Genomic DNA, 10,000 nt, shown 5'->3' with positions numbered 1-10,000 from the left:
GAATTTTCTACTTTCCAATGCAACCAAACTGACTTGCACTTTCCAACTATGAATAATCTCACCAAACATGATTGAGACAGTTCTTTCTATATTTACTGTTATACAAATGAAACTAGCAACGGTTTGTGAAGACTGCTACCGACATTTTTCCAGGTGTTACATGCAGTTTTTTTGTAAAAGAAGCTCCCTTCTTGGCCAAAGTTTTGCTCTGCCCTCAATGACCTACCATGACCAGGAAGTGGCAAGAACCAAGCCCTGGCCATTCTTTCTCAAAGTACGTGTTAGCTTTGCGCAGTGGCAGTATTGTAGCCTATGAGGTCAATCCGAGGCGCGATTATTGCTAGTTGAAAACTTTACCCAATACCCCGCCTTGGCGACTTGAAATATAGTCGACTGTGGCAATTTTTGACAGTCTCTGAGGAGGCGTATTTTCATGTATAAGGTAAGCTCGTCAAAACACGTGACATTCCACCAGAAATAGAGCTACATACTTTGTACACAACTAGTTCAGATCAAAGTCATTGGTATGCACGTGCTAGAAGAAGTACACCAGAAGTAACTGATGACGACTTGCTCAAATGTTAATCCTTTTTTCAGTTATGAGACAAAAAATTGGATGAGTTCTCTAGCTTATCATTCCAGGGGTGTGACTGTCACTATGGGAACAACAGGTCCTGTGTTCAAATCTCGGTAAGTCGGAGGAGCCGTAGACCGACCAGTGAGTGTTGGCTAGTTTGTAAAATTGATTTCAATGGGCTGTTTTCGACTCGACTATGCAAACTGGCAAAAGTGGCTCGTTGGTCTAGGGGTATGATTCTCGCTATAAGGTGCGAGAGGTCCCGGGTTAAAATCCCGGACGAGCCCAAGAACAAACAAGATGGTGCAGTTTAGATCGAACACCTTTTAATGATACTTAATTGCTTTTGTAGGTCAGTTGAGGCCTTGAAATGTACGGAGATGTACGTAAATGTGGCTCGTTGGTCTAGGGGTATGATTCTCGCTTAGGGTGCGAGAGGTCCCGGGTTCAAATCCCGGACGAGCCCCTTCTATAAGGCTGGTATTCACTGACCCATTGTTTGTGGGTTTTCAGTTAGAATTTTCTACTTTCCAATGCAACCAAACTGACTTGCACTTTCCAACTATGAATAATCTCACCAAACATGATTGAGACAGTTCTTTCTATATTTACTGTTATACAAATGAAACTAGCAACAGTTTGTCTCTCTTTACTGCAAGAAGATCAAATCTGCTGGGAACTATTGTTTTATTTTGTGGCGGCAAGGTTACGGGTTGAAAATTGATTATTCATCCCGCCTGGTGAAGGCGTACTAAAAAGCAAAGATTTAAGTTGTACCCATGCATTTTGTTACTCTTTCAGTCAACAGGCTTTGAAGTCTGCTACCGACATTTTTCCAGGTGTTACATGCAGTTTTTTTGTAAAAGAAGCTCCCTTCTTGGCCAAAGTTTTGCTCTGCCCTCAATGACCTACCATGACCAGGAAGTGGCAAGAACCAAGCCCTGGCCATTCTTTCTCAAAGTACATGTTAGCTTTGAGCAGTGGCAGTATTGTAGCCTATGAGGTCAATCCGAGGCGCGATTATTGCTAGTTGAAAACTTTACCCAATACCCCGCCTTGGCAACTTGAAATATAGTCGACTGTGGCAATTTTTGACAGTCTCTGAGGAGGCGTATTTTCATGTATAAGGTAAGCTTGTCAAAACACGTGACATTCCACCAGAAATAGAGCTACATACTTTGTACACAACTAGTTCAGATCAAAGTCATTGGTATGCACGTGCTAGAAGAAGTACACCAGAAGTAACTGATGACAACTTGCTCAAATGTTAATCCTTTTTTCAGTTATGAGACAAAAAATTGGATGAGTTCTCTAGCTTATCATTCCAGGGGTGTGACTGTCACTATGGGAACAAGAGGTCCTGTGTTCAAATCTCGGTAAGTCAGAGGAGCCGTAGACCGACCAGTGAGTGTTGGCTAGTTTGTAAAATTGATTTCAATGGGCTGTTTTCGACTCGACCATGCAAACTGGCAAAAGTGGCTCGTTGGTCTAGGGGTATGATTCTCGCTTTGGGTGCGAGAGGTCCCGGGTTCAAATCCCGGACGAGCCCAAGAACAAACAAGATGGTGCAGTTTAGATCGAACACCTTTTAATGATACTTTATTGCTTTTGTAGGTCAGTTGAGGTCTTGAAATGTACGAATGTGGCTCGTTGGTCTAGGGGTATGATTCTCGCTTAGGGTGCGAGAGGTCCCGGGTTCAAATCCCGGACGAGCCCCTTCTATAAGGCTGGTATTCACTGACCCATTGTTTTTGGGTTTTCAGTCAGAATTTTCTACTTTCCAATGCAACCAAACTGACTTGCACTTTCCAACTATGAATAATCTCACCAAACATGATTGAGACAGTTCTTTCTATATTTACTGTTATACAAATGAAACTAGCAACGGTTTGTGAAGTCTGCTACCGACATTTTTCCAGGTGTTACATGCAGTTTTTTTGTAAAAGAAGCTCCCTTCTTGGCCAAAGTTTTGCTCTGCCCTCAATGACCTACCATGACCAGGAAGTGGCAAGAACCAAGCCCTGGCCATTCTTTCTCAAAGTACATGTTAGCTTTGAGCAGTGGCAGTATTGTAGCCTATGAGGTCAATCCGAGGCGCGATTATTGCTAGTTGAAAACTTTACCCAATACCCCGCCTTGGCAACTTGAAATATAGTCGACTGTGGCAATTTTTGACAGTCTCTGAGGAGGCGTATTTTCATGTATAAGGTAAGCTTGTCAAAACACGTGACATTCCACCAGAAATAGAGCTACATACTTTGTACACAACTAGTTCAGATCAAAGTCATTGGTATGCACGTGCTAGAAGAAGTACACCAGAAGTAACTGATGACAACTTGCTCAAATGTTAATCCTTTTTTCAGTTATGAGACAAAAAATTGGATGAGTTCTCTAGCTTATCATTCCAGGGGTGTGACTGTCACTATGGGAACAAGAGGTCCTGTGTTCAAATCTCGGTAAGTCGGAGGAGCCGTAGACCGACCAGTGAGTGTTGGCTAGTTTGTAAAATTGATTTCAATGGGCTGTTTTCGACTCGACTATGCAAACTGGCAAAAGTGGCTCGTTGGTCTAGGGGTATGATTCTCGCTTTGGGTGCGAGAGGTCCCGGGTTCAAATCCCGGACGAGCCCAAGAACAAACAAGATGGTGCAGTTTAGATCGAACACCTTTTTATGATACTTAATTGCTTTTGTAGGTCAGTTGAGGCCTTGAAATGTATGTAAATGTGGCTCGTTGGTCTAGGGGTATGATTCTCGTTTAGGGTGCGAGAGGTCCCGGGTTCAAATCCCGGACGAGCCCCTTCTATAAGGCTGGTATTCACTGACCCATTGTTTGTGGGTTTTCAGTCAGAATTTTCTACTTTCCAATGCAACCAAACTGACTTGCACTTTCCAACTATGAATAATCTCACCAAACATGATTGAGACAGTTCTTTCTATATTTACTGTTATACAAATGAAACTAGCAACAGTTTGTCTCTCTTTACTGCAAGAAGATCAAATCTGCTGGGAACTATTGTTTTATTTTGTGGCGGCAAGGTTACGGGTTGAAAATTGATTATTCATCCCGCCTGGTGAAGGCGTACTAAAAAGCAAAGATTTAAGTTGTACCCATGCATTTTGTTACTCTTTCAGTCAACAGGCTTTGAAGTCTGCTACCGACATTTTTCCAGGTGTTACATGCAGGTTTTTTTGTAAAAGAAGCTCCCTTCTTGGCCAAAGTTTTGCTCTGCCCTCAATGACCTACCATGACCAGGAAGTGGCAAGAACCAAGCCCTGGCCATTCTTTCTCAAAGTACGTGTTAGCTTTGCGCAGTGGCAGTATTGTAGCCTATGAGGTCAATCCGAGGCGCGATTATTGCTAGTTGAAAACTTTACCCAATACCCCGCCTTGGCGACTTGAAATATAGTCGACTGTGGCAATTTTTGACAGTCTCTGAGGAGGCGTATTTTCATGTATAAGGTAAGCTCGTCAAAACACGTGACATTCCACCAGAATTTGAGCTACATACTTTGTACACAACTAGTTCAGATCAAAGTCATTGGTATGCACGTGCTAGAAGAAGTACACCAGAAGTAACTGATGACGACTTGCTCAAATGTTAATCCTTTTTTCAGTTATGAGACAAAAAATTGGATGAGTTCTCTAGCTTATCATTCCAGGGGTGTGACTGTCACTATGGGAACAAGAGGTCCTGTGTTCAAATCTCGGTAAGTCGGAGGAGCCGTAGACCGACCAGTGAGTGTTGGCTAGTTTGTAAAATTGATTTCAATGGGCTGTTTTCGACTCGACTATGCAAACTGGCAAAAGTGGCTCGTTGGTCTAGGGGTATGATTCTCGCTATAAGGTGCGAGAGGTCCCGGGTTAAAATCCCGGACGAGCCCAAGAACAAACAAGATGGTGCAGTTTAGATCGAACAACCTTCTAACCCTTTAAGCGCCAAAGTCGCAGAAATGCAACTTTACCGTACAAGGAAATTAATGAAATAATAGTAGAAAATGAATCACTTCAGTCATTGGTCGGTTCGGTGCAACTTCCCTTTATTAGCCAGGTATGATCCAGGACAGATCCGGTAAGGAAAAAAATGGCTGGAGGAAGTACACGTGGCATGCAATTTACAGCAGATTCTGACTCTGAAGGGTATTATCTCCCCGAGAGTGACGATGGATTTCCAAGTGGAGATGAAGGGACTTCGAAACAACGGACAGGTGCAAAGGACAGACGGAGGCGAGGAACCAGTGGAACCAGTGGCTGCAGTAAAACTTGCCCGGTGGATGAGAGCTGGGACATGCTGAGAGAGGTCGAGGTATTTGAGGCATGGATCAAACCTTTTGAAGACCCAGTTGGCTACACAGGAGAGATGGATCTGACGGATGCTAATCCATTTGATATTCTGTCACTCTTTCTGACCGATCAGTTTTGGACTTTCATTACTGATGAGACAAATAGATATGCACATCAGTGTATGGCACCTATGATTCTGAAGCCACATTCAAGATTTCTTGAGTGGTATGATGTATCAGTCACCGAAATGAAAGCTTTCTTCGCTTTGCATCTCTCCATGGGCCTTGTTGAGAAACCTGAAATCGAGGATTACTGGGGAACATTTTGGCTTACACAAACGCCTGGATTTGGAAATGTAATGTCAAGAAACAGATTTGAAATCATTCTTTCGTTCTTTCATTTTGTCAACAATAATGATTATGTGAGAACAGGCGAGCCCGGGCACGATAAACTGTTCAAAGTCCGCCCAATAATAGATTTGATTATTCCCAAATTTGCAGCAGTTTACAGTCCAATCAAGGAGCTTTCTTTAGATGAAATGACAATAGCTTTCAAGGGGAGATCTTCACTAAAATGTTACTCTCCGAATAAACCTGACAAATATGGCTATAGAGTGTATGCCCTGAGTGAAAGCTGTTCAGGGTATGTTTTGCGCTGGTCAATGCACACTGGACAGTACAAAAATAATGCAAGCAACATCAGTGCAACACACGCAGTTGTCCGTGAGTTGGTTTCTCCCTTTACGGGCAAAGGACACGAGATTTACATGGACAGTTACTATACCTCGCCTGTAATTGCAAATGAATTAGCAGATTTGGAAACTGGACTGTGTGGGACGGTAAGGATTACCAGGTTGGGGATGCCAAAATGCCTTGGTAAAAGTGTCTTACAGCTGAAAAAAGGAGATGACCCAGTTTTTTGCAGAAAGGGAAAACTCCTGGCTTGTGCTTGGCACGATACTAAACGTCTCACCATGTTGTCCACAGTCCATGGAAATGATTGTGTTCAGAGGAGGATCCGATCCAAGACAGATGACACTGGCTTCCGTGACATCAAAAGACCTGTATGTGTCGACCAGTACAACGCCTACATGGGTGGAGTGGACACTGCTGACCAGAGGATGAAGACATACCTCTTTCCACACAGGTCTCGGAAATGGTATCATCGCATATTCAATGCCATTATAAGCATAAGTATTGTCAACTCACACATCATATACACCAAATCCACTCCAGGCCCACACAAACCTTTAAAGGTTTACATTCAGAACATTATTGATGCATTACTGGCTGATCACTCCAAAAAACAAGAAAGGCGCTCAAGACCGGAGGGTGAAATGCCACAGAGACTCACAGAGCGTCATTGGCTTTGTCAAGCAGAGGGACGTCCAGACTGCGCCGTGTGCTCTGACCGCTCTCGTACCAAAGGCAGGCGGCAAACAAAGTACAGGTGCCGTCAGTGTGGCGTTGGCCTCTGTGCGGTTCCATGCAACGAGAGATACCATACGCTAAAAAACTTTAAATGCTGTCATTTGGATATGTAAAAGTGCAGGGTACCTTGACCCTGGATGGACATCTTTTCTGTGATGGCTCTCTCCTTTCTTCACTGCTTTCTCCACAACCTGCCTGGCACCAATGATGGATGTATAAGTTGGAAAAATAAAAAAAATGAAAAAAATACATAATAAATACCGTGTTTGTCATCATTTGGTCAGAACTTGTAATCAGGGCCCGAGTTTGAAGATGTGAGCAAAAGGGGTGAAAATGGGTTAAAATGTGAAAACACACCAAAATGAGCAAAATGAAATAATCCCCCATCATCAGTGCACAGTTTGCCCCCAGAAAAGCACTCCCCTGGGGCCTGGAGGTGATCTGACCACCAGAATATAGTACCATATACCCCTGCTGGACTTAGAAAAAAAACCGAGCTTCCAGCCAATAGTACACTATACCCGAGGGACTCTGTCGTTTTTCGGCAATAGTACACTATACCCGAGGGACTCTGTCGTTTTTCGGCAATAGTACACTATACCCGAGGGACTCTGTCGTTTTTCGGCAATAGTACACTATACCCGAGGGACTCTGTCGTTTTTCGGCAATAGTACACTATACCCGAGGGACTCTGTCGTTTTTCGGCAATAGTACACTATACCCGAGGGACTCTGTCGTTTTTCGGCAATAGTACACTGTACCCGAGGGACTCTGTAGTTTTTCCGGGCCGTAGTATGAAGTTGTGAGCAAAAGGGGTGAAAATGGGTTAAAATGTGAAAAAACACCAAAATGAGCAAAATGAAATAATCCCCCATCATCAGTGCACTGTTTGACCCCAGAAAAGCACTCCCCTGGGGCCTGGAGGTGATCTGACCATCAGAGTATAGCACCATATGCCCCTGAGGGACTTAGAGTAAAAACCGAAATAGTACACTATACTCGAAAAATTTCAAAGTGTGGTTAAGAGTACCAAGGGCACGGGCTTCCATGTCAGAGTACCAAGGGCACGGGCTTCCAGGCGGCTGCCCCTAAGGGGTTTAGCCCGCGAGGGGGTGCTTAAGGGTGGGTCCCCGGGTTCGGAGGGAGAGCCTGGTCCCCGGTGGTCATCCCCGGAGTCCCGGAGCCCAGGACCCGGGGAAGAGTGTGCCCGGGTCGGGGCTGAGTCTGGTGGAGTGGGGGGGTGGCCCTGGAGGTGCTCCAGGGGCTCCAGGGGTTCCAGGGGGTGCTCAGTGGGGGCCATGCCCAGCCAGAGTTGCCCTTCCCCGGGGGTGAGTCTGGAGGAGTGGGGGGTGGCTCTGGAGGTGCTCCGGGGGTTCCAGGGGGTGCTCGGCGGAGGCCATGCCCAGCCAGAGTGGCCCTTCCCCGGGCAGAGTCTGGGGAGAGTGGGGGGTGGCTCTGGAGGTGCTCCCGGGGCTCCAGGGGTTCCAGGGGGTGCTCAGTGGAGGCCATGCCCAGCCAGAGTGTCCCTTCCCCGGGGTGAGTCTGGGGAGAGTGGGGGGTGGCTCTGGAGGTGCTCCGGGGGCTCCAGGGGGTGCTCGGCGGAGGCCATGCCCAGCCAGAGTGTCCCTTCCCCGGGGTGAGTCTGGAGGAGTGGGGGGTGGCTCTGGAGGTGCTCCGGGGGCTCCAGGGGGTGCTTGGTGGAGACCATGCCCAGCCAGAGTGGCCCTTCCCCGGGGTGAGTCTGGGGAGAGTGGGGGGTGGCTCTGGAGGGCCTCCGGGGGTTCCAGGGGGTGCTCGGCGGAGGCCATGCCCAGCCAGAGTGGCCCTTCCCCGGGCAGAGTCTGGGGAGAGTGGGGGGTGGCTCTGGAGGTTCTCCCGGGGCTCCAGGGGTTCCAGGGGGTGCTCAGTGGAGGCCATGCCCAGCCAGAGTGTCCCGTCCCCGGGGTGAGTCTGGAGGAGTGGGGGGTGGCTCTGGAGGTGCTCCGGGGGCTCCAGGGGGTGCTTGGTGGAGGCCATGCCCAGCCAGAGTGTCCCTTCCCCGGGGTGAGTCTGGAGGAGTGGGGGGGTGGCTCTGGAGGTGCTCCGGGGGGTTCCAGGGGGTGCTCGGCGGAGGCCATGCCCGGCCAGAGTGTCCCTTCCCCGGGCAGAGTCTGGGGAGAGTGGGGGGTGGCTCTGGAGGTGCTCCGGGGGCTCCAGGGGTTCCAGGGGGTGCTCGGCGGAGGCCATGCCCAGCCAGAGTGTCCCTTCCCCGGGGTGAGTCTGGAGGAGTGGGGGGTGGCTCTGGAGGTTCTCCGGGGGCTCCAGGGGGTGCTTGGTGGAGGCCATGCCCGGCCAGAGTGTCCCTTCCCCGGGGTGAGTCTGGAGGAGTGGGGGGTGGCTCTGGAGGTGCTCCGGGGGCTCCAGGGGGTGCTCGGCGGAGGCCATGCCCAGCCAGAGTGGCCCTTCCCCGGGGTGAGTCTGGGGAGAGTGGGGGGTGGCTCTGGAGGTGCTCCGGGGGCTCCAGGGGGTGCTCAGCGGAGGCCATGCCCAGCCAAAGTGGCCCTTCCCCGAGCAGAATCTGGGGAGAGTGGGGGGTGGCTCTGGAGGTGCTCCGGGGGCTCCAGGGGGTGCTTGGTGGAGACCATGCCCAGCCAGAGTGGCCCTTCCCCGGGCAGAGTCTGGGGAGAGTGGGGGGTGGCTCTGGAGGTGCTCCGGGGGCTCCAGGGGTTCCAGGGGGTGCTCAGTGGGGGCCATGCCCAGGCAGAGTGTCCCTTCCCCGGGGTGAGTCTGGAGGAGTGGGGGGTGGCTCTGGAGGTGCTCCGGGGGCTCCAGGGGGTGCTTGGTGGAGACCATGCCCAGCCAGAGTGGCCCTTCCCCGGGGTGAGTCTGGGGAGAGTGGGGGGTGGCTCTGGAGGGCCTCCGGGGGTTCCAGGGGTTCCAGGGGGTGCTCGGTGGAGGCCATGCCCAGCCAGAGTGGCCCTTCCCCGGGCAGAGTCTGGGGAGAGTGGGGGGTGGCTCTGGAGGTGCTCCGGGGGCTCCAGGGGTTCCAGGGGGTGCTCAGTGGGGGCCATGCCCAGGCAGAGTGTCCCTTCCCCGGGGTGAGTCTGGAGGAGTGGGGGGTGGCTCTGGAGGTGCTCCGGGGGCTCCAGGGGGTGCTTGGTGGAGACCATGCCCAGCCAGAGTGGCCCTTCCCCCGGGTGAGTCTGGGGACAGTGGGGGGTGGCTCTGGGGGTGCTCCGGGGGCTCCAGGGGGTGCTCGGCGGAGGCCATGCCCGGCCAGAGTGTCCCTTCCCCGGGCAGAGTCTGGGGAGAGTGGGGGGTGGCTCTGGAGCTGCTCCGGGGGCTCCAGGGGCTCCAGGGGGTGCTCGGCGGAGGCCATGCCCAGCCAGAGTGTCCCTTCCCCGGGGTGAGTCTGGAGGAGTGGGGGGTGGCTCTGGAGGTGCTCCGGGGGCTCCAGGGGGTGCTTGGTGGAGACCATGCCCAGCCAGAGTGGCCCTTCCCCGGGGTGAGTCTGGGGAGAGTGGGGGGTGGCTCTGGAGGGCCTCCGGGGGTTCCAGGGGTTCCAGGGGGTGCTCGGTGGAGGCCATGCCCAGCCAGAGTGGCCCTTCCCCGGGCAGAGTCTGGGGAGAGTGGGGGGTGGCTCTGGAGGTGCTCCGGGGGCTCCAGGGGGTGCTTGGTGGAGACCATGCCCAGCCAGAGTGGCCCTTCCCCCGGGTGAGTCTGGGGACAGT

The 10,000-nt window shown here is 51.0% G+C and overlaps 9 non-coding genes across 9 annotated transcripts; all 9 read left to right on the top strand.

The window, feature by feature from the left end:
* The first annotated feature begins 283 nt into the window (after window positions 1-283).
* Window positions 284-424, top strand: LOC140366535 (U4 spliceosomal RNA). Its single transcript, XR_011928081.1, has one exon. It is a non-coding gene; the product is annotated as a U4 spliceosomal RNA (small nuclear RNA).
* A 547-nt stretch (window positions 425-971) lies between these two features.
* Window positions 972-1,043, top strand: trnap-agg (transfer RNA proline (anticodon AGG)). The gene has a single exon. It is a non-coding gene; the product is annotated as a tRNA-Pro (tRNA).
* A 503-nt stretch (window positions 1,044-1,546) lies between these two features.
* LOC140366450 (U4 spliceosomal RNA) lies at window positions 1,547-1,687 on the top strand. The gene has a single exon (XR_011928000.1). It is a non-coding gene; the product is annotated as a U4 spliceosomal RNA (small nuclear RNA).
* A 367-nt stretch (window positions 1,688-2,054) lies between these two features.
* On the top strand, window positions 2,055-2,126 carry trnap-ugg (transfer RNA proline (anticodon UGG)). The gene has a single exon. It is a non-coding gene; the product is annotated as a tRNA-Pro (tRNA).
* Window positions 2,127-2,221: 95 nt separating this feature from the next.
* trnap-agg (transfer RNA proline (anticodon AGG)) lies at window positions 2,222-2,293 on the top strand. Its single transcript has one exon. It is a non-coding gene; the product is annotated as a tRNA-Pro (tRNA).
* A 333-nt stretch (window positions 2,294-2,626) lies between these two features.
* LOC140366449 (U4 spliceosomal RNA) lies at window positions 2,627-2,767 on the top strand. The gene has a single exon (XR_011927999.1). It is a non-coding gene; the product is annotated as a U4 spliceosomal RNA (small nuclear RNA).
* A 367-nt stretch (window positions 2,768-3,134) lies between these two features.
* On the top strand, window positions 3,135-3,206 carry trnap-ugg (transfer RNA proline (anticodon UGG)). The gene has a single exon. It is a non-coding gene; the product is annotated as a tRNA-Pro (tRNA).
* A 97-nt stretch (window positions 3,207-3,303) lies between these two features.
* trnap-agg (transfer RNA proline (anticodon AGG)) lies at window positions 3,304-3,375 on the top strand. Its single transcript has one exon. It is a non-coding gene; the product is annotated as a tRNA-Pro (tRNA).
* Window positions 3,376-3,879: 504 nt separating this feature from the next.
* On the top strand, window positions 3,880-4,020 carry LOC140366534 (U4 spliceosomal RNA). Its single transcript, XR_011928080.1, has one exon. It is a non-coding gene; the product is annotated as a U4 spliceosomal RNA (small nuclear RNA).
* The last annotated feature ends 5,980 nt before the right edge of the window (window positions 4,021-10,000 follow it).

Source organism: Eucyclogobius newberryi, unplaced genomic scaffold (genome assembly GCF_026437365.1).
Source record: "Eucyclogobius newberryi isolate DKJ021-1_F unplaced genomic scaffold, fEucNew1.0.hap1 SCAF_19, whole genome shotgun sequence".
NCBI lineage: Eukaryota > Metazoa > Chordata > Actinopteri > Gobiiformes > Gobiidae > Eucyclogobius > Eucyclogobius newberryi.
This window is presented reverse-complemented; position numbering and strand designations above follow the sequence as displayed.